Source organism: Macaca fascicularis, chromosome 18, assembly GCF_037993035.2.
Source record: "Macaca fascicularis isolate 582-1 chromosome 18, T2T-MFA8v1.1".
Taxonomy (NCBI): Eukaryota; Metazoa; Chordata; class Mammalia; order Primates; family Cercopithecidae; genus Macaca; species Macaca fascicularis.
The window spans coordinates 60021474-60043462 of NC_088392.1; the positions used below are offsets into that span (position 1 = coordinate 60021474).

The 21989-nt window shown below is 33.9% G+C and overlaps 1 long non-coding RNA gene across 2 annotated transcripts in view; it reads right to left on the minus strand.

Moving 5' to 3' along the window:
- Positions 1–21989, minus strand: part of LOC123570049 (uncharacterized) — a 130429-nt gene that overhangs the window by 57839 nt on the left and 50601 nt on the right. The window contains exons 2-4 of one of the 2 annotated variants that reach the window (XR_010582886.2): positions 15844–15960; positions 15597–15713; positions 10885–13810 (exon numbers count right to left, since the gene is read on the minus strand). This is a non-coding gene — a long non-coding RNA (uncharacterized lncRNA). Of the gene's footprint in view, positions 1–10884; positions 13811–15596; positions 15714–15843; positions 15961–21989 lie in introns of those variants that run through there. The other variant, XR_006694013.3, reaches the window with a different exon arrangement.

Genomic DNA, 21989 nt, shown 5'->3' on the forward strand with positions numbered 1-21989 from the left:
ATATCCAGTCTGATTTTGCATTACCGTTAGATTTTCAGGTTACACATATAAAATTTCTGTTCTTGTAAGTCGAATAATTGATGTTAGCATTTTATATAGGTTATTATAATACTTCTAGCTTCTGACATGGTCTTGCCTAGTAGTGTAGGAGATGCATGTACAATGAATAATGTTCTCACCTTAATCCTTGGTAAACTCAGAGAGACTATTAGTGATGAACAATTCCTCTGCCTTTACACAATTCTTCTCAGCCTCAATTAAACTAACAACTCCCATTAAAGGACAGCACGTAGTGTAGTTTCTGATAAATGGATGTGTGCTCAAAAAGAAGCATCTAGGAAGAGCTCACTCTTTCCAGTTTCTAATGGTGGTGGGAACAACATTTTACGCTGCTGCTCTCCTGACCATTTGGTATACTAGCCAGCTGGGCCATGATCCCTGACACAAGTTGAGAGATGCACAAAGTTGCAAAACCACCAATCATGAAGGTCAGGAGGAAATTATATGTTTTATACACATAATATATTTGTAGAAAATAGAGATAAGAAGTCATGTATTGCAGCATATAGAGAGTAACCTAAACACTCGGTAGAGATTTTTCCTCATTTTTTGTCATGAAATGAATCTATAATTACCTATTGCTTCATTTGTTGGTAATGCTTTTTATTTATAGTAACTCCTTTTAACAGCAATGAGCCTCAAAATAAAAGTAAATACATAATAAAAAGTATTAAAACATTTTTGGGATAATTCCAAAATCTTGGTCAACTGAGCCCTTTTTAATTGATTATTGCTTTTAATAATATGATGATGGGTTACGTTGTGTCTTATAATTTTTATTAAATGTTAGATCTTGCAGTAAAATAACACTAAAGACTGAGGTAAATAATGTTTATGCACAGATAAAGGTGCACTTCTTTTTTTGCTGTCAGGTCATTAGTGTGTCTTGTTGAGCCTGGGTACTCAGTCGTCATTCCCAGTCTGGTTTTGTTTATTTATTTGTTTTCTTTCATTACACTGAAACATGACAGGCTTCACTATCTTTGAGAACAAGACCATAGAAATTTTTAAAGCAAGGATTGGAATCCTAGAGCTTGGATATTTTGTCACAGGTGTCTTCCATAGCCCCAGACTTCATGGAGGTCTTTGTACCTCTTCACCAGTGTCAAAACCCTGATCTGCCTGCCCCTCCTAGAGGGTAGGTAGACACTGATTTATTCAGTGGGTAATAGCTGAATTATTTCTTTGAGTTATTTCATCCTGGCTTAAGACTATAGCAATCCCAGCAATCTACAACTCAGAAGAGATTTCTCTCAGTTCTGCTGCCATTCCTCCAGTGAAGGCACTTCATTGCCTCATTCTCAGGCTTAGGAAGGGAGTATGCAAAGTTTTTTCCCAGGTCATCTACTCTTGTCTCAGATCATAGTAGGACCAGTGCTTCAAAGAGAACATTTTTCAGTATCTCTCCCCTGCCACTAATTGCTTTGTAGGCATTTGGTCTATGAGAAAGAATTGGCATGTGGTTCTTTTATGTTTGGGGATCCCTGGAATTTTAAACCCCTTCCTCATGCTGCTCTACCAAACATGAAAGCAATGTGGGTTTCCCCTCTCCAAAGAGAGGCTTGTAATTTTCTGGATTTCAGTTCACTAGATTCTTTTGCAATCTTAGTTCACTAAAGGGCTTAAAATAATTATGATTGTGTAGATATTCTAGCACATTCTTGTTGTCAGTTGAAAACAGCAGTTGAATAATGACTTTTACTTTGCTGTCATCAGATGGTCCTAAGTATAATTAATTTCAATAGTGGTTTGATTTCTTTAGTCCAATTCAACAAGTTAGCATAAAGTTTTGAATTTATACCTTGTCAAAAATAAAAGCAACTATCATTTTGGGGTATGCTATTTAAAAACTCTATCCAAAATGATTTTTTAAAAATTATATAAAGTTACACATTTAATTTAGAAAAAAAATTGGTTTTGAATGGAATTTTCAAATAGAATGGTTTTGAAGGTTCAACAACATAATGAAACCAATGGTCAATGAATAATGGTTACAAAATAACATAATAATTTAAACTATGTTAGTGCAATATTTCTCAATTAGAAGTCCTCTGCTTTGGAGAAAAATATCCTGGGGACTTTGGGAGGAATGTTATATGATTACTTCTCTCTCATGTATTGCACTACTCCTTACAACAACCTTATATAACTCTCATCTAGCATCACTATAACTTAAAATTCTAACAAAAAGTAAGAAAAATCCCTTAATATTTAGGTGGCCCAGACATAAGTTTATCTAGTTTTTAGTTAAAGTATCAATTTTTAAATTTGATTTCATTTTTTACAATTTCACTGTATATGTGAAACTTACATTTATTTCCAAAGCACTTCTCTTTCTTCTTTCTAAGGAAGACAAACTTTCTTTAATATTTATACCATTACTTTTATCTACTAATACCCTTCTTTGTTGCTATCATTATTAATATCCCCCATGGACCCTTTCTTCTTATTTATTAACGTTCCTAGAACCTGCATCAGTTTTTTCACTATTCATTTTATCATAAATTATGATGTTTCAATACATGTTTATATTTATTTAGCACCTTTTCCCCTCTGATGTCAGCCTCCTCATTTGCAACAATCCATTCCCACAGTCATAATTTCTCATGGTCATACTCTCAACAATAATTGTAACCTTCCAAAATTTCCTGGCTACTGGTATTCCAATCTCTGACTACATCATTTCCTTTTAGATCACATAGGTTCAAATCAGTAGTTCTGTCACGTGATTAATACCTTCAACATCTAAACTCTATCATGTTTTCACCATCAATCATTGTGTTAATATGTTTCATTTCCATCTCACCCACTTGCATTACATTGTCCAGAATATTTATGACTGCCTTGCATAAAACTCCTCAAATCCTTTACCTGGGAAAGCAAAAATGCAGGCTTTAAAAAACTAGTAACAACATTTATATATCTACAACTTAAAGATGGTGGAGAATGTTGAGGCAATATTGTAATTGGCCTCTGTAAATTTCTGGAAGCTAAACTCAAATAAGCACTCAAAATTGCGTAATTATTCTATGATACTAATTTCACAAGTGACTTTCCAGTTGTGAGAAATAGTAATAAAAACTGCTAACATTTGTTAGGTACTATGTTGTGTTCACTTTGGGCTTGCATTATTCCATGTCTCATGACATTATAATCTCTACAAAAAACCCGTGACATAATTGCTATTTTTTAGCACCATTTTACAGATAACTGTATGTGACATAACGACAGTCCATATTCCAAATTGTTATACCGTACTGCCTGCGTAGCATGTACTTTTTAGGATATAAAGTTTATCTACTCCTATTGAAACTCGTATTCTCCACTTGTACCCAAATTCCACTTTGAAAATGTTCTCAAGAACTGTCAATCAAGTGATCTTCTCTTTTGTTTTACCAATTACTCATTATCTACTACATTAATACCATTTGTATAGGAAGAAGGTCTAGATTCTCCCAGTTTTGGAAAAAAATGGTAAACAAATGAATATAAATGAATCCTATCCTCTTTCCAACTTTATTCCTATTTCTTATATGGAACTTGGTTATAATATTCCATGTCTTCTGACAGTAAACACAGCCTTTACTCTTCTCTCTACTTCTAACCCTGAGTACTCCCTCTAATCAGGCAATGAGGGGCACTAATTCTTGACAGAGGGGAAACAAATGAGATGAGCCCTATGACCTCAGTTTACTGTCTTAAGACTGTTTCGGGGTTCTAGCATTGTGAGAGGAAACCAATGTTGAACCCAGTGGACTTCTAGGTTGATAAAGCAAAACTGAAAATCTGGGACAACAGACCTAGATAGAATTTGCAGGGTAAAAAACCAGAAAGGAGGGAGTTGCACAGAGAAGTTCAAATCTGAAAAGAGATCCCTTGAATGTTCATTTGATTACTGATGAACACAGGCACATGAGTGAGCTACCTGATACCAAGCAAAAGCTACCTGAGGTGTGCATGCCCCCAGCTGGGTTTTTGGTTTGTTTGTTTGCTTGTTTGTTCGTTTGTTTGTTTTGAGACAGAGTTTCACTCTTGTGCCCATGCTGGAGTGCGACGGTGTGATCTCGGCTCACTGCAACCTCCGCCTCTTGGGTTAAAGCCATTCTCCTGCCTCAGTCTCCTGAGTAGTTGGGACTACAGGTGCCCGCCACCACACTTGGCTATTTATCTTTTTATTTTCTTATTTTTTAGTGGGGATATGGTTTTACCATGTTGGCCAGGCTGGTCTCGCACTGCTGACCTCAAGTGATCCTCCTGCATCTGACTCCCAAAATGCTGGGATTACAGGCGTGAGTCACTGCACCCGGCCGCCCCCAGCCTATTATCAGTTTGATAAATCATCATAATTCACAGGATACTGGGTAGAATACTCAGAAGGGTATTGCCTTAATCGTGGGGAATAATTTACTTTGAACTAAATGCTGCTCTGATCCCATATAAAAAATTTTAACAGCAAGAATCAAGATGATTAAACTGTTTCTAAGTAGTTTAGCTGCATATGAAAATAAAGTCATAAATATTTAAAAGTACTAAAATATCCAGCACCCAACAATGTAAAATTCACAATTTTTGGTACCTAATCAAAGACTAGTAGGCATGAGAAGAAGCAATAAATAAATAAATAAATAAATAAATAAATAAATAAATAAAATAAAATATGACCCATAGAAGAGAAAAGTTAAACAACTAAAGCCAACTAAGAAATAAGTTATTAAAATTAGCAGACAAAGGCATTTAAATAGTTTTTCAAACTGTGCCGAGATATTTAAAAAGTTAAGCAGTTATACTGGAACTATAAAATGACCACTTCTAATAAAGAAACATAAAATATCTGAATTGAGAAATATTGAATGAGATTATTGGTAAAATTTCAATGAATTTGCAGATAACAAATATAAAACACAAAGAAAAGAGAATCATCAAATAATGAAGAGTACCAATAAACTAAAAGATAACTTAAAACAATTTAATATGTGTGTATTATATTTGGAGTCTTTAAAGAGACAGAGCCAAAAATAAACTTCAAGAATAATTTCTGACATTGGCCTAGGTAAAGAATTTATGATGAAGCTCACAAAAGCAATTGCAACCCCCCCAAAAATGGACAAATAGGACCTAATTAATCTAAAGACCTTTTGTTCTGCAAAAGAAACTATCAACAGAGTAAACAGACAAGATCCAGAGTAAGAGAAAATATTTACAGACTGTGTCTCATAAATAACTGATATCCAGAATCTATAAGGATGTTCAAATAAACAAGAAAAAAGTAATCCCACTAAAAATTGGGCAAAGGACATAAACAGAGACTTCTCAAAAGAAGATACACAAGGACCCAACAAACATGAAAAAATGCCTTACATCATTAATTATCAGAGAGATGCAAATCAAAACAATGAGATACCATCTCACACCAATTAGTATGGTTATTAATAAAAAGTCAAAAAACAACAAATGTTAAAGAAGTTGTGTTGAAAAGGAAACACTTACACACTCTTGGTGGGAATGTAAATTAGTTCAGCCCCTGTGAAAAGCAGTTTAGAGATTACTCAAAGAACTTAAAATGGGACTACTATCCAACCCGGCAATTCCATTGCTTTTCCTTCACCAAAGGAAAATAAATCATTCTTCCAAAAGGATACCTGCATTCATATGTTTATTGCAGCACTATTCTCAATACTAAAGACATGGAATCAAGACACGTGCCTACCAACAGTGGGTTGGATAAAGAAAATGTGGTACATATACACCATGGAATACTATGCAACCATCAAAAATAACAAAATCATGTCCTTTGCAGCAGCATGGAATGCAGCCAGAGGTTATTTATCCTTAGCAAATTAATGCTGAAACAGAAAACCAAATACTCTTACTTATAAGTGGGAGCCAAACATTGGGTCTGCACAGACACAAAGATGGGAGTAATACACCCCAGGGATTCCAGAAGGGAGAAGGCAGGGACGGGGACAGGGTTTGAAAAACTACCAGGTACCATGTTATTCTTGGTAATGGGATCATTAGAAACCAAAACCTCAGCATCATGCAATATATCCATGTAACAAACCTGAACATTACCCTCTGAATCAAAATATGAATAAAAAATTTGAGAAAAAGAAAAACATTTGAAACAATTTTGGTTTTGATAGAAACAATAATCCCAAGATCCAAGAAGCTCAACATGTTTGACTTCATGTTTCTGTGGTCCCTCAACCTCACATAATCAAATTGCCTCGAATACATGGTTTAGAAAAATCTTAAAAGCAACAAGGGAGGAAAATGATATGCTATAGTACTTTCAAAGAAAGAGACAAGTATTACTGCATATTTCTTTTCAGAAACAAATCAAGAAGACAATAGAGCAACTTAAAGCAACTTATATCCACTTTTATGTCTTACAGTGGAGACATAAAAGAGGATATAAATTACAATTCTATAACCAGACAACATATATTTAAATGTAGGGGCAAACTAAAGACTTTTTAAGATATACAAACACTGAAAGTAGCCCAACACAGGAAATATTAAAGGACATTCTTTAAGTAGAATAAAAATGGCATATAGTGGGACCAAGAGTCTCAGAAATGGTAACTACATGGGTAAATTTGTATTTTTTCTTATAAACTAAATGTATTTAATTATTTAAATTAAATTAATTATTTAAAATATATTTGATTATTTAAACAAAATACAATACATTGTGGGGTTTATAACATGTTTATAAGTAAAATGTAAGACAAGAGCTGCATCACACCAGAACATGGATAATCTCACAATAATGACTGTGAGTAGGAGAGGCCAATTGATTTCATAAAGTGTGATTACACCCATGTAAAACTCTGGACAATGCAAACTGCATAATCTATGGTGACAAAAAGCCAAAGGTCAATGCCTAAGAATTGGGAGAGTGAGGTCAGGAGGTCAGAATTACAAAAGAGTATGTTGAATCTTTTGGGAGTGATGAAAATATTCATTATCTTGATATTGGTGAGGGCTTTGTAAGTGTAGGCAATATCAAAGCTTACCACATTGTACACCCTAAATATACAGAATTTATTTTATGTCACTAAATATTAATAAAGATGATTTTTTTAAAAAAAAGAAGAAAAAAGATTGAAAATAATAGATATTGCTATGACTTATTTTCTCCATGATATGTTCTTATATCAGTTGGAAATTCTCTCATCAGGGAGGAAAGCCCAAGATCAGAGACTGGAAGTTTCTTGGCACAGAGTGAGCTAAATAAATATTAATTGAAATAAATTAAATGCCAGCAGTATGCCCATTAGATAGTCCAGGGATCTGATCTCTCCTAATCTCATTGAGGTAAATGCTCCAGTGTTTAATTCAATTAAATCCGTAATTATTAAACATAGTTTATCCCTTTGCTCAACTCATTAAAATAGTACTGCTATATGACAATCAAAACTGCCCATTATCTTTCCAAAACACTGCTTTACTTGTAAGCACACCTATCTTTTGTTGAATATTCTTACCTTAAACCTCCTGGTCAGGTTATGGTACTGTAGTCCTCAAACCTCTTAGATTATTGCAACTAATGACATTTTCAACTGTAGTAGTTCTCATTTGTGAAATTACAGAGATATTGATTGGGAAATCATCATTTATTAATAAAATATGTTTTTCATCTCTAAAGCTAACATAAAAATTTTGATAGAAATCTCTACATTCCAGTCTATAAATTCAAGCTAGAGATAGACTTACTTTTAATTGAGTATGTGTAATAAACTTTGACAGATTTGTTAGCCCTGTATTTTAATACACAATAGGAAATGTAAGGAAGTACTGGCTAGTATTTTTTGGATCTGGTCAGAAAAATCTTTAAAAAATAAATGAGATTGGAACTGAGTCTTTAAGGTGGCTTTGCAGTTACCAGGTAGAACACCAGAAATGATCATTTTAGAAACATAAATGAATGCATATGAACAATATAGCAACTCAATTGTTTGCATAATGAATGAGAAGGCAGACAAAAATGAGGTGGGAGAGATTTTTAAGAGACAGATTATTGAATTTCTTGCAAGTAGTATTGAGGAGGGGGATTAAACTAGACACTTAAGATTTTACTAAGCCCTGTGACACTAGTGGATTATTTGCTCTCTCCAAACTGTTCTTGCTTTGCTATAATTATCTACAGTTATTCTAACAATTTTCCTACAATCATTTGTATTGGTAACTTATCTAAACCACTTAGAAAACACCTTCAAGCCTTAATTTGTTCTCTAACATTATATTTATCCTCAGCAATAGTTTCTGCAAATTCCCTAAACTGAGTTAATTATTCATGTGGTTTAGGTCACATGGAACGAGTTGTAGTCTAAACGAGAAAGACATCTCTTGACAATTTCCTCTTTTGTTTTCTTCTTCTCAATAGCACAAGGTCCTTCACATTTCAAAGGAGTTATAGTTATATTAATTTTATAATTAACATGTGATAATAGTAAGTCACTATTTACAATAATATTAATTACTATGTGTTGAGTGCTAGCTCTGTGACAGATATAAGGTAAAGTGTTTTATGTGTATTACTTCCTTCAATTCTCAAAACTAACCAATGAAGTTGACATTTTACCAATGAGTAAAGTGAAGCTTCAAATGGTTAAGGTCATGTAGATAGAGATTTGAGTGCAACTCAAATTCTAAATTATGTAACAAAACATAAGGTTAGTGAAATAACTGGAACCCTACTAAACCAAAATAACTCATGTATTCTCAGTATGTAATTTAGACTCTGAAAATAATGTAATATGTCCAATTACTATTAACATTAAAATGAGAAAAGTAGTTTCATTGTTCAATGTTCTATTACACATCTAAAATCTCATTTACAAGGACATTTTAAAAACAAAGTATACAAAACGAATAATTTGAATTGAAATGTTAAGTGCTTCTGATTCCAGTGGAAGCATTAGAAGTTGTTAGAAATTCTTGAATGACTATCTATAAATTAGACATTTGCATAAAAGAGGTTTTATTTCTGAAGACATATAATTTTGAATCAGCAGAGTGTATATGTAAGTGTTCATGTATAATGAGTTAAATTGCAATGCGGTTACCTGGGAGAATAGGATCTGTCATCTTTAGCACTCAAATGTTACCCACATACAAACTATTTAATTGAAACAGAAAATAGTAACAGTATGTTGCTTCTTTTGTGTGCTTCATATGGGATAAAATGTCAGAGTAAGGAAAGATTCTAGCGATTTGGCTTCTAATGACATTAATGACAGATGCAAGTCTAAAAAACCCCAAGTGGTAGCTTGAAAATTTATCCCACATGTGCTTTAATCATATATGCTTACTGTACAGACAAAAACAGATTGTTCTAGCTGTCAGCATAGAGGATCAAATATAAATGTGAATGAACATGGCACACAGTGTCTTGATATTTGTAACATCATTCATACACACCACAAATTTCTTACCTGACTTCTTTTAACATTAATAATGAGCCATAAAACAAGATGAAATAGAAAATGAAAATAAATTATAAACTCATTTTTTACTTCAAAAGAAAGTAAGTATAAGGGGCTATAGAGAGTTGAATCTGCAAAGCATCCTTATTCTAAGTGAATAATGAAACTTTGCTTTAAAATTATAAAATAAATGTTGTAACCTAAAATGTATTTTCTTTATTTCTCTAGTCTCCATTTAATTATTCCTTTCACCAGAAATATAACACCACTTTAAATTTATTATTCTATTAAGCCTGCAATTCAGGTCAGAAAATTGTTATTTTAGTATAAATTCAGAGATCGACTCTAAGAATTTGAAACTACACTGTATTTTGACAGTAATGTTTGCAAATTTGCAAAATATGCGTTTACTTATCGACATACGCTAATTGAAAACGTGATTGAATCAATACCTTGAATTTTTTACCTTTCCCTATATTCATGACATTTATCATGTAACTTTGCCTTTCCATCTGCTTTCTTGTTCTTCTGCCTTTACCACAAGGGCATTCCAGTGATAGCCGGATCAATACTAAGGTAAATGGAGGAGACAAATCTACCTGGTAATCTCACAAAATGCCAAACTCTACCTCATCATCAGACAAATGAGGGAGTCTAGGTGAACCCAGACTAAACTGTCAAGCTATAGACTCGTGAACTGAATGAATACTTACTGATTTAAGGCACATGATTTATTTTCCATAACTGTAGCAATAGATAATTGATCCACATAACTTTTTTGAGTTTAGTTTTAAGCTTGAATTTAAAACATATCGCCAAACTAGGCTATATATAATTTAAATAGTTAAAACTTCGATTTTATATTTTTGCACATTTTTATATGTAAAGAATATTCAGCCAGGCGCCGTGGCTCACTCCTGTAATCCCAGCACTTTGGGAGGCCGAGGCCGGCAGATCACGAGGTCAGGAGATCGAGACCATCCTGGCTAACACGGTGAAACCCCTTCTCTACTAAAAATACCAAAAAATTAGCCAGGCATAGTGGCGGGCGCCTGTAGTCCCAGCTACTCGGCAGGCTGAGGCAGGGGAATGGCGTGAACCTGAGAGGTAGAGCTTGCAGTGAGCCAAGATGGCGCCACTGCACTCCAGCCTGGGTGACTGAGGGAGAATCCGTCTCAAAATAATAATAATTAAAAAAAAATTCATTAACTTAAATAAATGTATGGTTTTATGACCAGATAGATGTTAAATCATGACATAGTCGAACCACTTAACTATAATGACATCTCAGCACACTGACATGGAAAATAGCATATTGACCTACCATCTTCTCATCCATTTAATAGAAAGACTAGGTCTTTGCTAAATAAACTTCCAGTTCCAGACCAATTCTTCAAATGTAATAATTATTGTATGAGTCAATTTTCCATTGTTTAGAATAAATATTTTGGAGCTTGAAGATATGCCACTGAGATTTATAAAAGGCACTAAATCCTTCTAAAGTAATTAATTTTCAAAGGTAGCTTTAGGCATTGGTGTTCAAAGAATGCATGATATTATTGCCTACAAAAAACAAAGGTCTGCAAACTGTGTTCTACACACCAAATCCTGACTGCAACCTGTCTGTTCTTTGTTTGCTTGCTGGCTTTAAATCAAGTTTTATTAGAACATAACATGCTGATTCATTTACATATTATATAATGCTGCAATCACACTACAATAACAGAGTTGAATAGTAGTAACAGAAAAACATAAGGCCCAGAAGGCCTAAAACATTTACTATTTGAGCCTTCACATAAAAATTTGCTGAATCTGGTTTACAGCATTCATTTATTTTTTAGTTTATCTTTTGCTTAGTTTTGAATGCCAATCAATCATGCCTTTGTTCTACTTTCCATTGATTTTTAGCAAATTCATTCATTATTTCCATGCATTTTGGTGACATTTTCCTTTATTTATTTTTATGTAAATAAGGAATGAGATCAAGTAAATAGGTGACAGACAAAGGTGTCTTCCCCACTCCACAAAGTAGACCAGGTCTAAGTGATCTATTAGCTCTCCATAACTTGCCCTAGATTTATTATTGTATTTGTTACTGCAATACAATTGATTCATCTTTATCCATTTCCCGTGCCATTCTTTAAAATCATATCCCACAGAGAAAAGTTCTTCTAGTAACCTCCCACCATCCCTATTCCCTTCTATTCCCATTGTAAAATTTAAGAACAAAGATCTACGAGCATCATTTGTCCAAGTAAGTTTAAAAATCTAGAAATTTCAAATCTTCAAATACCAATTACAAGTTTAACAAAATTTTAGAATTGATTGTTTATTTCTTATAACATATTTCAAGCAAAAACAGATATACAAACCAACTTAAGTATATATGCCAATTATAATCTCTTCATATATTTTTGCATTTTTTAAGAAGTAAACAAATTAATGGTTTCAGAGTATTTAGTAATCTTGAATAAACATTGAACATTTGAATAAATAATTATCCAAAGAGCTCAAATCAGAAATCAAGATGCCCAAAGAGTTTAAATAAAAACCAAGCCATTAGCCTTTAAAGAGTTGAAAACAAGAAGTTCAATGCCAAATAATACAGTTTGAAAATAAAAAAATCATAGAAATAGAACTAGCTATAAAACAATATAAAATAATAGATCCTAGCAAAAGAATTGACTTATTCAAATGAACAACTCTTAATTGCTTAAAATGAAAGCATTAATTTTATGTGTCTCAATAAATGTGAAAATATGGCTATAGGATCAATTTCTAATATCACAACAATGTGTTGGAGCACAGTAACACTTTATTTTTTCAATTATTTATTTGGGATCATACAGAAAGTCAATAAATGCCACATTTAAAGGCAGATAAGAGCATTTTCTGAAGTCATCTAATGAGTTATAAAACATTGCAATTATAATTAATTGAATATTAAAATTAGTTTATATTTACTAAAAATGCAACAACCCATCTCTAGTGATTGTATCAAAAACTATCAGTTTTCTGCCATTCAGATACTAATAATTGTAGCCACTCTTGATTACCAAGGAAAGATTTGTGAAAGAATCTCATTACATCAAAATGATCTGAAATTTAAAAATTTATATAGACACTAAATGTAATACACTTAAAATACTTTGGGGCATTTGAAGTTGAAAAATGAAATTATTTTGTTTGTCAAGTCATAGCATTAATAAAACATATTTTTAAAAAGAAAAATTAAAATTCTCCATTTTTATTCCATACTATATATAAAATCTTATGTTTACAAATCATAAGAAGAGAATTGTGGTTTTCTGATCTTTCAAAGTGAAGCTAAAGTTGCCTTAAGTATGGTGTCTCTTGGGAACTAACCCATTGACACTGTGCTATTTAAATATGAGCAGATTGGATTTCATGTGTTCTAGTTAGATATCAAATAAAAATAGGAAAGGCACTAAAATTGCTTTATTTTGTTTCGCAGTTTGAGAAAATGTTCCAATGGAAATTTCTCATGTTATAGTCTCACTTCTAAATCCTTTAAAACCAGAATAACCAATTGCAAAAAAGAGAGTGTGGTAAGGTACCAGTCAGAATTAGAGAAGCATTTGAAGTAGGTATGATTCAATTACTTTCTAGTAAAAAGAAATGGTTAAAAAAATCAAGTAAAAAGAAAAAATGATATGAACTAAATATAAGGATGAGTTCATTTTTATGCACTTGTTACCATTTATGGCATTTGTCAAAAAGTTAATTTTTCCTATTCTCATTATTTAAGACAGTGCGTAATAAACAAGAGTGAATAAAACAAAGTTCATTGAATGATTAATTTAATTTTTCAAGCCTTAGTATGCTCCCTTGCAATGAAAAGAATAACAATGCCAGTCCTGAGTTAAAGATTACTACTATTGAATCTGTCTTCTTTGAGTGTCATAAGTATCAACATTTTCAGAATTATAAAAAGGATACAAGATAATACACAGTAAAATTTGATGTTGAGTACAAGGAGTGCAGGCAGAGATAAACTTGGGAGAAAGTTTTAGCTCAGCAGGACACAAAGCTAGAGCAGTAAGTACCTAAAAATCTTTGGAGGAGCTGAAAGTAAATTGCATAAGAAGAAAAGAAGGAACAAGATAAAAACAGGGGTAGAAAATGAAGACATAACATTTGTCTAACTCTGAGAGTGACCTTCATGTATTGCATGATAATTTACAAATTCAACTCTGAAATTTTCAAATCTGATGATGTTGTAGCTAGGAAAATAAAATTCAACCTTCTCTGCTCCAATCTACAAAACTACATTTTACATTCTTTGGGAGTTAGTGCTCCTGTGAATTGAAAAAAAAAAAAGAAATCAGATTTGTTTCTGATAACTTTCATGAACTACTTTAAAGTCCCTATGAAATTGAAGAGTAACCAAATAAATCAGTTTGTTATATCACTTTGATTTTAAAAATACATAATTTTATATGTCTATCTTCTGTAGCCTAAGTTGATTTCCAGAATTCCTACCACATATTAAGATGAAAGACCTAGGTTTTACTCATATTTGAGAAATGCTTTAAGTTCTCATTTACTTATGCATTCAGTTTTTGTAACAAAAGAACAAAAATTAAAACTTTATATAGGTTGGAGAAAACATTAGATGAAAATGCATGACAGACCTGGAATCAAGGTAGACTTAATTTTCACTGTCTTTGTTATTGTGTGTTCCTGTAGATAGAGCTTTGGTTTTTATTCATTTTTAATATAGAGAAGAGAAACATAAGACAATAAAATAGAGATAGCACCTACTGTGCCACTGCATTTCACATAGGATGAAATTCAAACCAAGACAAGCATGAAAGTTGTCACAGAAATGTACTAGAATCCATGCGTATCTCAATTTAATTTGAATTATTATCCTAAACTATCACATTATGGGTCAAACTGTGACATACACACACACACACACACATGCATGCACACACACACAAACACGTACACACACACACAAGATCTGTTGAAATCCTACCCCCAATACCTGTGAATATGATTTTATTTTGAAATAGAATCTGCGGATGGCCAGGCGTGTTGGTTTACGCCTGTAATCTCAGCACTTTGGGAGGCCGAGGCAGGCAGATCATGAGGTCAGGAGATCAAGACCATCTTGGCTAACACGGTGAAACCCCGTCTCCACTAAAAATACAAAAAACTAGCCAGGCGTGGTGGTGGGCGCCTGTAGTCCCAGCTACTCGGGAGGCTGAGGCAGGACAATGGCATGAACCTGGGAGGCTGAGCTTGCAGTGAGCTGAGATTGCACCACTGCACTCCAGCCTGCGTGACAGAGCAAGCCTCCATCTCAAAAAATTAAATAAATTAATTAGTTAAAAAAAATCTGCAGATGTTATCAAAAAATAATTAGAATGATCCTAATCCAAATGACCGGTGCCCTTATAAAAGAAGATCATTTGGACACAGAGACAAATAAAGAAATTGCCATTGATAAAGGCAGAGATTAGAGTAATGCTGCTGCAAGCCAAGGAGTGTCAAGGATTGATAGCATCCATCAGAAGCAAGGAAGTAGTAAGGAAAGACTCTACACTATAGATTCTAGAGAGAGTATGGTCCTTGATTTTGGCCACCCAGATTCTGGTATTTTATTATGATAGCCTAGCACAACAATTCAAATTTTGGTACCAGGGAGTGAGGTGCTGCTCTAATAAATACCTAAAACTGTGGACGTCGTTTTGGAATTGGATAATGGGTAGCAGCTGGAAGAATTGTGAAACATTTAATACAATATATTTAGATCATCTTGAAGATGTCATTCATAGAAATATAGATATTACTGGAAATTCTGTTGAAGGCCCAAAATGAACAGGAGAGCAGTAGAGAAAGCTTCCATCAGCTTAAAAAGTACATATATTTTCATGATCAGACTACTGCTAGAAATATGAATATTAAAGGTGCTTTGTAACCAGGTGTGGTGGCTCACGCCTGTAATCCCAGCACTTTGGGAGGCCGAGGTAGGTGGATAGCTTGAGGTCAGGAGTTGAAGATCAGCCTGGCCAACATGATGAAAACCCATCTCTACTAAAAATACAAAAATATACCAGGCGTCATGGTACTTACCTGTAGTCCCAGCTATTTGGGAGGCTGAGGCACAAGAATTGCTTGAACCTGGGAGGCAGAGGTTTCAGTGAGTAGAGATGGTGCCACTGCACTCCAGCCTGGTGATAAAGTGAGACCCTGTCTCAAAAAATAAAAATAAAAATAAATAAATAATGGTGCTTTGGGTGGGGTCTCAGAAGAAAATGAGAAACTTATTATTGACACTGGAGTAAAAGCAATCCTTGTTATAAAATGGCAGATAACTTACCTGAACTGACTTCTTCTTTTGAGAGGAAGGTAGAATTTGTATGCTCTGCAGTTGGACATTTAGCTAAGGAATTTTCCCATCAAAGTGTAGAATATGCAGCTTGGTCTCTCTTTGTTGCTAACAGTGAAACATGAGAAGAAAAAGATACATTAAAGAAGAAATTGTTAAACATAAAGATACCAGCATTTGATGATTGCACAATTCTCAGCTTATTCAGGTAGAATAATCTGGAAACAGAGCCAAGTGTGTGGCTGAAAGAACACAAACTTTTGCTAAAGAGGTTAGCTGTGTGACTCATGTTTTCAACAAACCTTCTCAGCAGAAGACAGATATGCAGATGCAGTTATTCAGGAACGGTCTGTGGAGGACCCTCTTGTCTGATGGTTTAGACCCTCATGAATTGCAGAGGAGTCTGCTTTTCATAATAGAGTTTTGAGAATTTTATGCCAGCAGAAACATTGCCAGCCTGGACTGAAAGGGACAGAGGCAGGACAAAATGAAAGAAAATTACTCCTGAAGCAGAGCAATAAATGAAGAGGCCTTAACCACAGTATTGGTGGGCCAAGAGAACAGAGCCATCATCCCAGCAAGCCGACAGGACAGAGCATCAACCTACAGAAGATTGTTCTCAGGACATCTAGGGGAATATTCTCTGATGGATTACAAACTAGCTTTAAACCAGCAGCTCTTCCATTTTTCTCCCTTTATGAATGGGCATCTGTATCCTATGCCTGTCCCTTCATAGTATCCTCAAAGCAGATAACTTGTTTTCTATCTTCCACAGGTCCACAGATGGAGAGAAATTTTGCTCCAGGATTAATCAGACCTGGAATTCACAATAGCCAACATGTGTATGATTTATTAGATGAGCTTTGAGATATTTTAGTAGATTATATTTAAGAGATTATATTTAGATAAGATTTTGGACTTAGAGTTGATGCCGAAGTGAGTTAAGACTTTGAGGATGTCAGGATGGAGTGTACGTATTTTACATGTGGTACATAATTTAATATTTGCCCATTTGTTTTACTTTGTTATTTAGCTTTCTAAAGGTACTTATTCTTAATTGATTCCAAGTATTTCTGTTAATACAGAAAAATCCTTCCTTAAATGTGTTCGGCAACATAAGAATATATCTGATTCCTTTTACAAGGAATTATTGTATTACAATCCATTGCACTTATATTCCAAACTATATTATTTGCCATCTGGATATTTTTAAGAGCCATTATTCTGGGATTTCACTTTATCTATATCATGAAATTCTTTATCATTGGATCCAAGTTTTGGGGATTTCTATAGTCTGAATGGTTTTGTTTCCCCCAAGTTTATGTGTTGAAACCTAATAACCAGTATGATGGTGAATAGGTCATAAGAACAGAGCCCTTTGGGATTGGTATCCTCATAAATGAATTCCCAGAGAACTAGTGTGCCCCTTCCACCGTGTGAGGATAACATGGGAAGGCATGGTTCTAAGGACCAAGAAGTGGGCCTTCATCAGACACTGAATCTGCCAGCACTTTATCTTGGATGTCCCAGACCCCAGAACGGTGAGAAATCAATTTCTGTTGTTGATAAGTTATCCAGTTTATGGTATTTTGTGTAGCCCCCAAATGAAGATAAGGATTCTATGTCTTCCTTTCATTTACTCTCTCATTCTGGTAGAGCAATCTTCTAGTAGTTTCCAGAGAAAGGGGGAGTTGCAGGTCAATCAACCAAACTTTGAACAGTGAAGTCAAACTGCTATTGATTTTTAACATAAATAACTCTTTATATGGCTCTGATTTTCCACAATTGTAGGAAATGTTGTAGCACTCTCTGTAAGATGGTGCTTCTGCATCTGGTATTGAGCCTGAGGTTACTGTAGGTCAACAGGATTGGCAGCTGGAAAGGAAAGCTGAATGTGCAGAAGAGCAAGGGTAAACTGGATCCCACGAGGACAACTGGAACCTGTAAGGACTTATTGGGCCTGCGTTCTGACACCTTCAAACCTGGTGCTGTGGGTGGCCGGGTGGAGGCATTGATGCATGTAATTCAAAGGCCAAGGAGAGGATGTCTCCTAGGGCTAATGCAAACTCAAAGCCATACAGAAAAGGAAATTCTAGAAAATGCTTGTTCAGTTCTGAGTACAAGTGGAGTCACATCTACAATAAAATCACTTCTATAATGCAAGATATGTGTATGAGTTTATCATTTGTCATAGCTTTTATCAGCTGATGCCAGTTTGCTGGAATACGAACGGGGTACATTTTTATAGTAAGGTAGTACTGACACAGAATTTCCTGGTGACATCTGAAATATTTTGCTTCTTTCTAAAGGTTTGCTGCTTTCATATAAGGCCGAATTTGGACTGATTGTCCTTCACGCAAGCCAGTTTAAATTATTCTTACATTTTATACCATTTAAGCCATTTTGTGAAGCCTCTTTGGCTTTAAAAAAATACTTATTAATTCTGAGTAAATGTTTTGTGGAGTATGAATTTGAAGTTAATAGAGTAAGGAATACTTGAAATTTTAGAACTATAACAAACCAGTGCTTATCAGGATCTATTGCTCTGTGTAGAGTTTCAGTTTAATGAGCACACTAACATTTCAGTATCCATTACACCCTAAAAAAAAGTTTTCAATAATTAAGGATAATTGGCAATAGAAATAAAATGAGCAGATGAGAATGACTCTGCATTAGTCTTTGGCAGCCTGCTCTTTCAGCATGTGCTGGAAAAAAGAAGGGAGGATGAGGATTTTAAGTGGCAACACAAATTGCCCAACTGTGTCCTTATTATTTTGCACTTTCATTACACTCATTACTTCAACTTCCATTTTAAAATTGCAAGCTTTCCTCAGATTACCCACAACACACTATTCTGAGATTAAATACCAATAAAATGATGACTATATTTAATGGTTATACAGTGTCATTTTCTTTGTCAATTAGCTTTAATTTGTAAGGTCATTTAAAAAGCCAAGCCTTTTTGAACACTCTACCTACTATTGTTTATTGTACTTTTCAGTACGATATCATTAAACCTAATATGATTTCATTAGGGAGATTTTTGTTGGTTAAAATGATCTTAAAAATAGAATATTTGGGGTTTTAATTTATTTAGGTGCCCATAAGAAAGAGGAATATCTTTCTTGTCACTAAGAAGACCATGCTAAAATAAATTACAGTCTATGCAGCATGATTTTAAAACAGATTAGATACTTTTCTGTAACAGATTTATTTCTGAGTGTTCCAGTAACATTTGCATTAAAATATTTTAGTATTCAAACCTACATAGCATCTTTTACATTCTTTCCAAATGCTTATAAATATACCGGTAAATACAAGCACACACAGACACACAAGCACGTAGAAACACAGGTGTGCATGCAGATATGCATGCACACCTGCGTACACAAATACAATGCACACATGAAATGAACATTCACAATGCTACCAACACCTGAAATAATTTGTTTGAATTTTGGAGGAATTATATTAAGTACAAACCCAAGCAGTAAAATAAAATGACCAAAAATGCATCTGAAATGTAGGAAACTGTTCCTTTACTTTTGGAACTTACTGTCAACTCTCATCCTATTATAGTTACATACCAATAAAACTCTTACATCAAAATTACTTGGAAGCATTTTTTTAAAATCAGATTCATGAGCATTATTGAGACCTGAATTATGTCTGCTGTTTGGCTTAGAAATACATATCTTGCATAGAGCCACAAGCTTCTTCAGTAGCATACTGAAGTGTGAAACCATTGTGGGGGAGTATTGTTTCTATATGTTTAAGATACGTGTATTATTAATCTGCATCTCCCCAACTAAAAAAAACTCATAGACCATAACTCTAAGGAAGCAATAATACAGGAAGAGATGATAGGAGGTGACATATTTTATTCTGTGATATGCAAACATCTTCAATGAAGTGTGTGAATGATGTAAAAGTATTAGAGAAGTAGAGAGAAAACATTTTAAAAAGCACTATGCAATTAAGGTTTTAGTTTCACATATATTCTAGTCATAAAATGTCAGAGAGACAGGCAGAGGGGCTAAGACCGATTTCAGATCATATTTTTACTGGATTAAAGTAGACAGTGAGAATTTTACCTGGATGAGTACATATCAAACCATCAGTAAGGTTTTTGAGATGAGGAGATATTAGATGAACAGAGACCAGAGGTTAGGAAAAGAAAGAAAAACACTGAACATCTCCTCTTTCAGGCCATGTATTCATGTAAGAATTATTCACCTATCTCTTTTATATATTCCAGGCACAGAAGATACAACATTAAGCCAACGAAAAAATTCACACTCCTATGGAGCTTACATGTTAGCGGAGAAAACAGACAAAGCACATAATAAATAAGTTAAAAAGGTCATAAGTGTTCTGATCAAAGAAAAAAGTGGGAAAAGGTACATAGTGAGTGTAGGAGGAGAGATACTATTTTAAATAGAGAAGTCATGGAGGATATCACCCAGAAAATGACATTCAGCATAGGCCTAAAGTGGTGAGGTCACAAACTGTGGCTATTTCTGCAGTAGAAGCATTTCTGATCAAGAAAAGGGTGAATGCCATGCTCTGAAGTAGCAGCTGACTTAACACGTTTATGAAAACAAGGAGGTCAATGTGGCTGCAGTGAACTGGGAGAGGTGAAGCTTTGAGATGCATGAAATGATAGCCTATTTGTGGCTATGTATGCTATATAATGTTATATATGTGTCACGTCTATCCACATATTACTTCAACTCAATGACAAACTCTTGGAGGAGTTTGAGTAGCAGGATGTCATGATTTGATTAACGCTTTAAAATGGAAACTCTTGGCTGCTGTTTTGATAATCCATTGTATATGAGAAGAGAAAGAAGCAGAGAGGGACCATTAGGAGATTACAATTATTCAGAAGAAAGAAGATAATAGCCCAGACAAAAGGACTAATAGTGATAGAAATGAAATGATTTGATTCTAGATTTATTTGAAAATTATTGCACATCACTCCTCACACACACACAATATGATGTAATGGGAAACATGTATCATTTCTGTGAGATTCTTCCTGCAAATTCATAACCTCACTCTAGTCATAAAAAAACATCAAATTCAAATTGAGGAATATTTTATTGCATATCTGACGAGTACTCTCCAAAAGTCATTAACACGAAGAGAAAAGATTGAGAAAAACAAGATATAAACCTGAGAAGACCAGTGAGATATGATGACTAAATATAATGAGACCCTGGACTGGATATGTAAGAGAAAAATTACATTAGTGCAAAATCTGGTCTAATCCACATAAAATTTGTAAATGAATTAGTATTACTGTTCCAATGTTAAGTTTTAGTTTTCACTAATGCAATATGATAATATTAGATGTTCACATTTGAAGAACTATATTGAGCAGTATATAAGAACTCACGACGCTATTTTTGCAACTTTTCTGTAAGCCTAAAATTGTTTTCAGTTACAAATAAATGTTTTAAGTAAAATCAACAAGATTTGTGAAATATTTTCTGTATGGCATAAGGAAAACAAGCAAACAAAAAATGATGTTGAGAATGACTCCAAGAATGTCACCTGACTAACTGCAAAATAAATTTTTGTTCACATTTTTAAAATAATTTGCCTTTCCCAAATAGTTTCTTAGATTTTTCAAAGCACAGAATTGTAGTCACAGCAGAGGAGGCAGGAACATAAAAATTGGAAGAACAAAGAAAGAAACTGGTAGATAAATAAGAAATGAAAGATGAAAAAAAGATATTTGGGTTGTTAAAACATTAGAGCAAAAACAGCTGGGGAAAATAGGAAAGGTGGGGTTAATGCCAGTGTTGCTAAGATTGATAAGTTAGATCTATTTTAATGTTCTTCAGGAAAGGAAAATAAATGTTGAAATTTTTGTTTTTATTTACATATTTATTTTTGGCCTGGGGCTATGTTCCTCCAAAGTATTTCACCACTGAGTTGGACTACTTGGTTCCCACATCCATTAGGGTTACCTATATATTTTTTTGAATCTTCATATTATCAAGGACAATAACGGAAAAAAACATATATAATGCATCAAATCTAATACCACAAAGTTAGAAAATAGGAAAACCAGCCTTAAAAAAGCAGACTAAGAGCATTCCTTTCACAATTAATCACTACATAAGAGA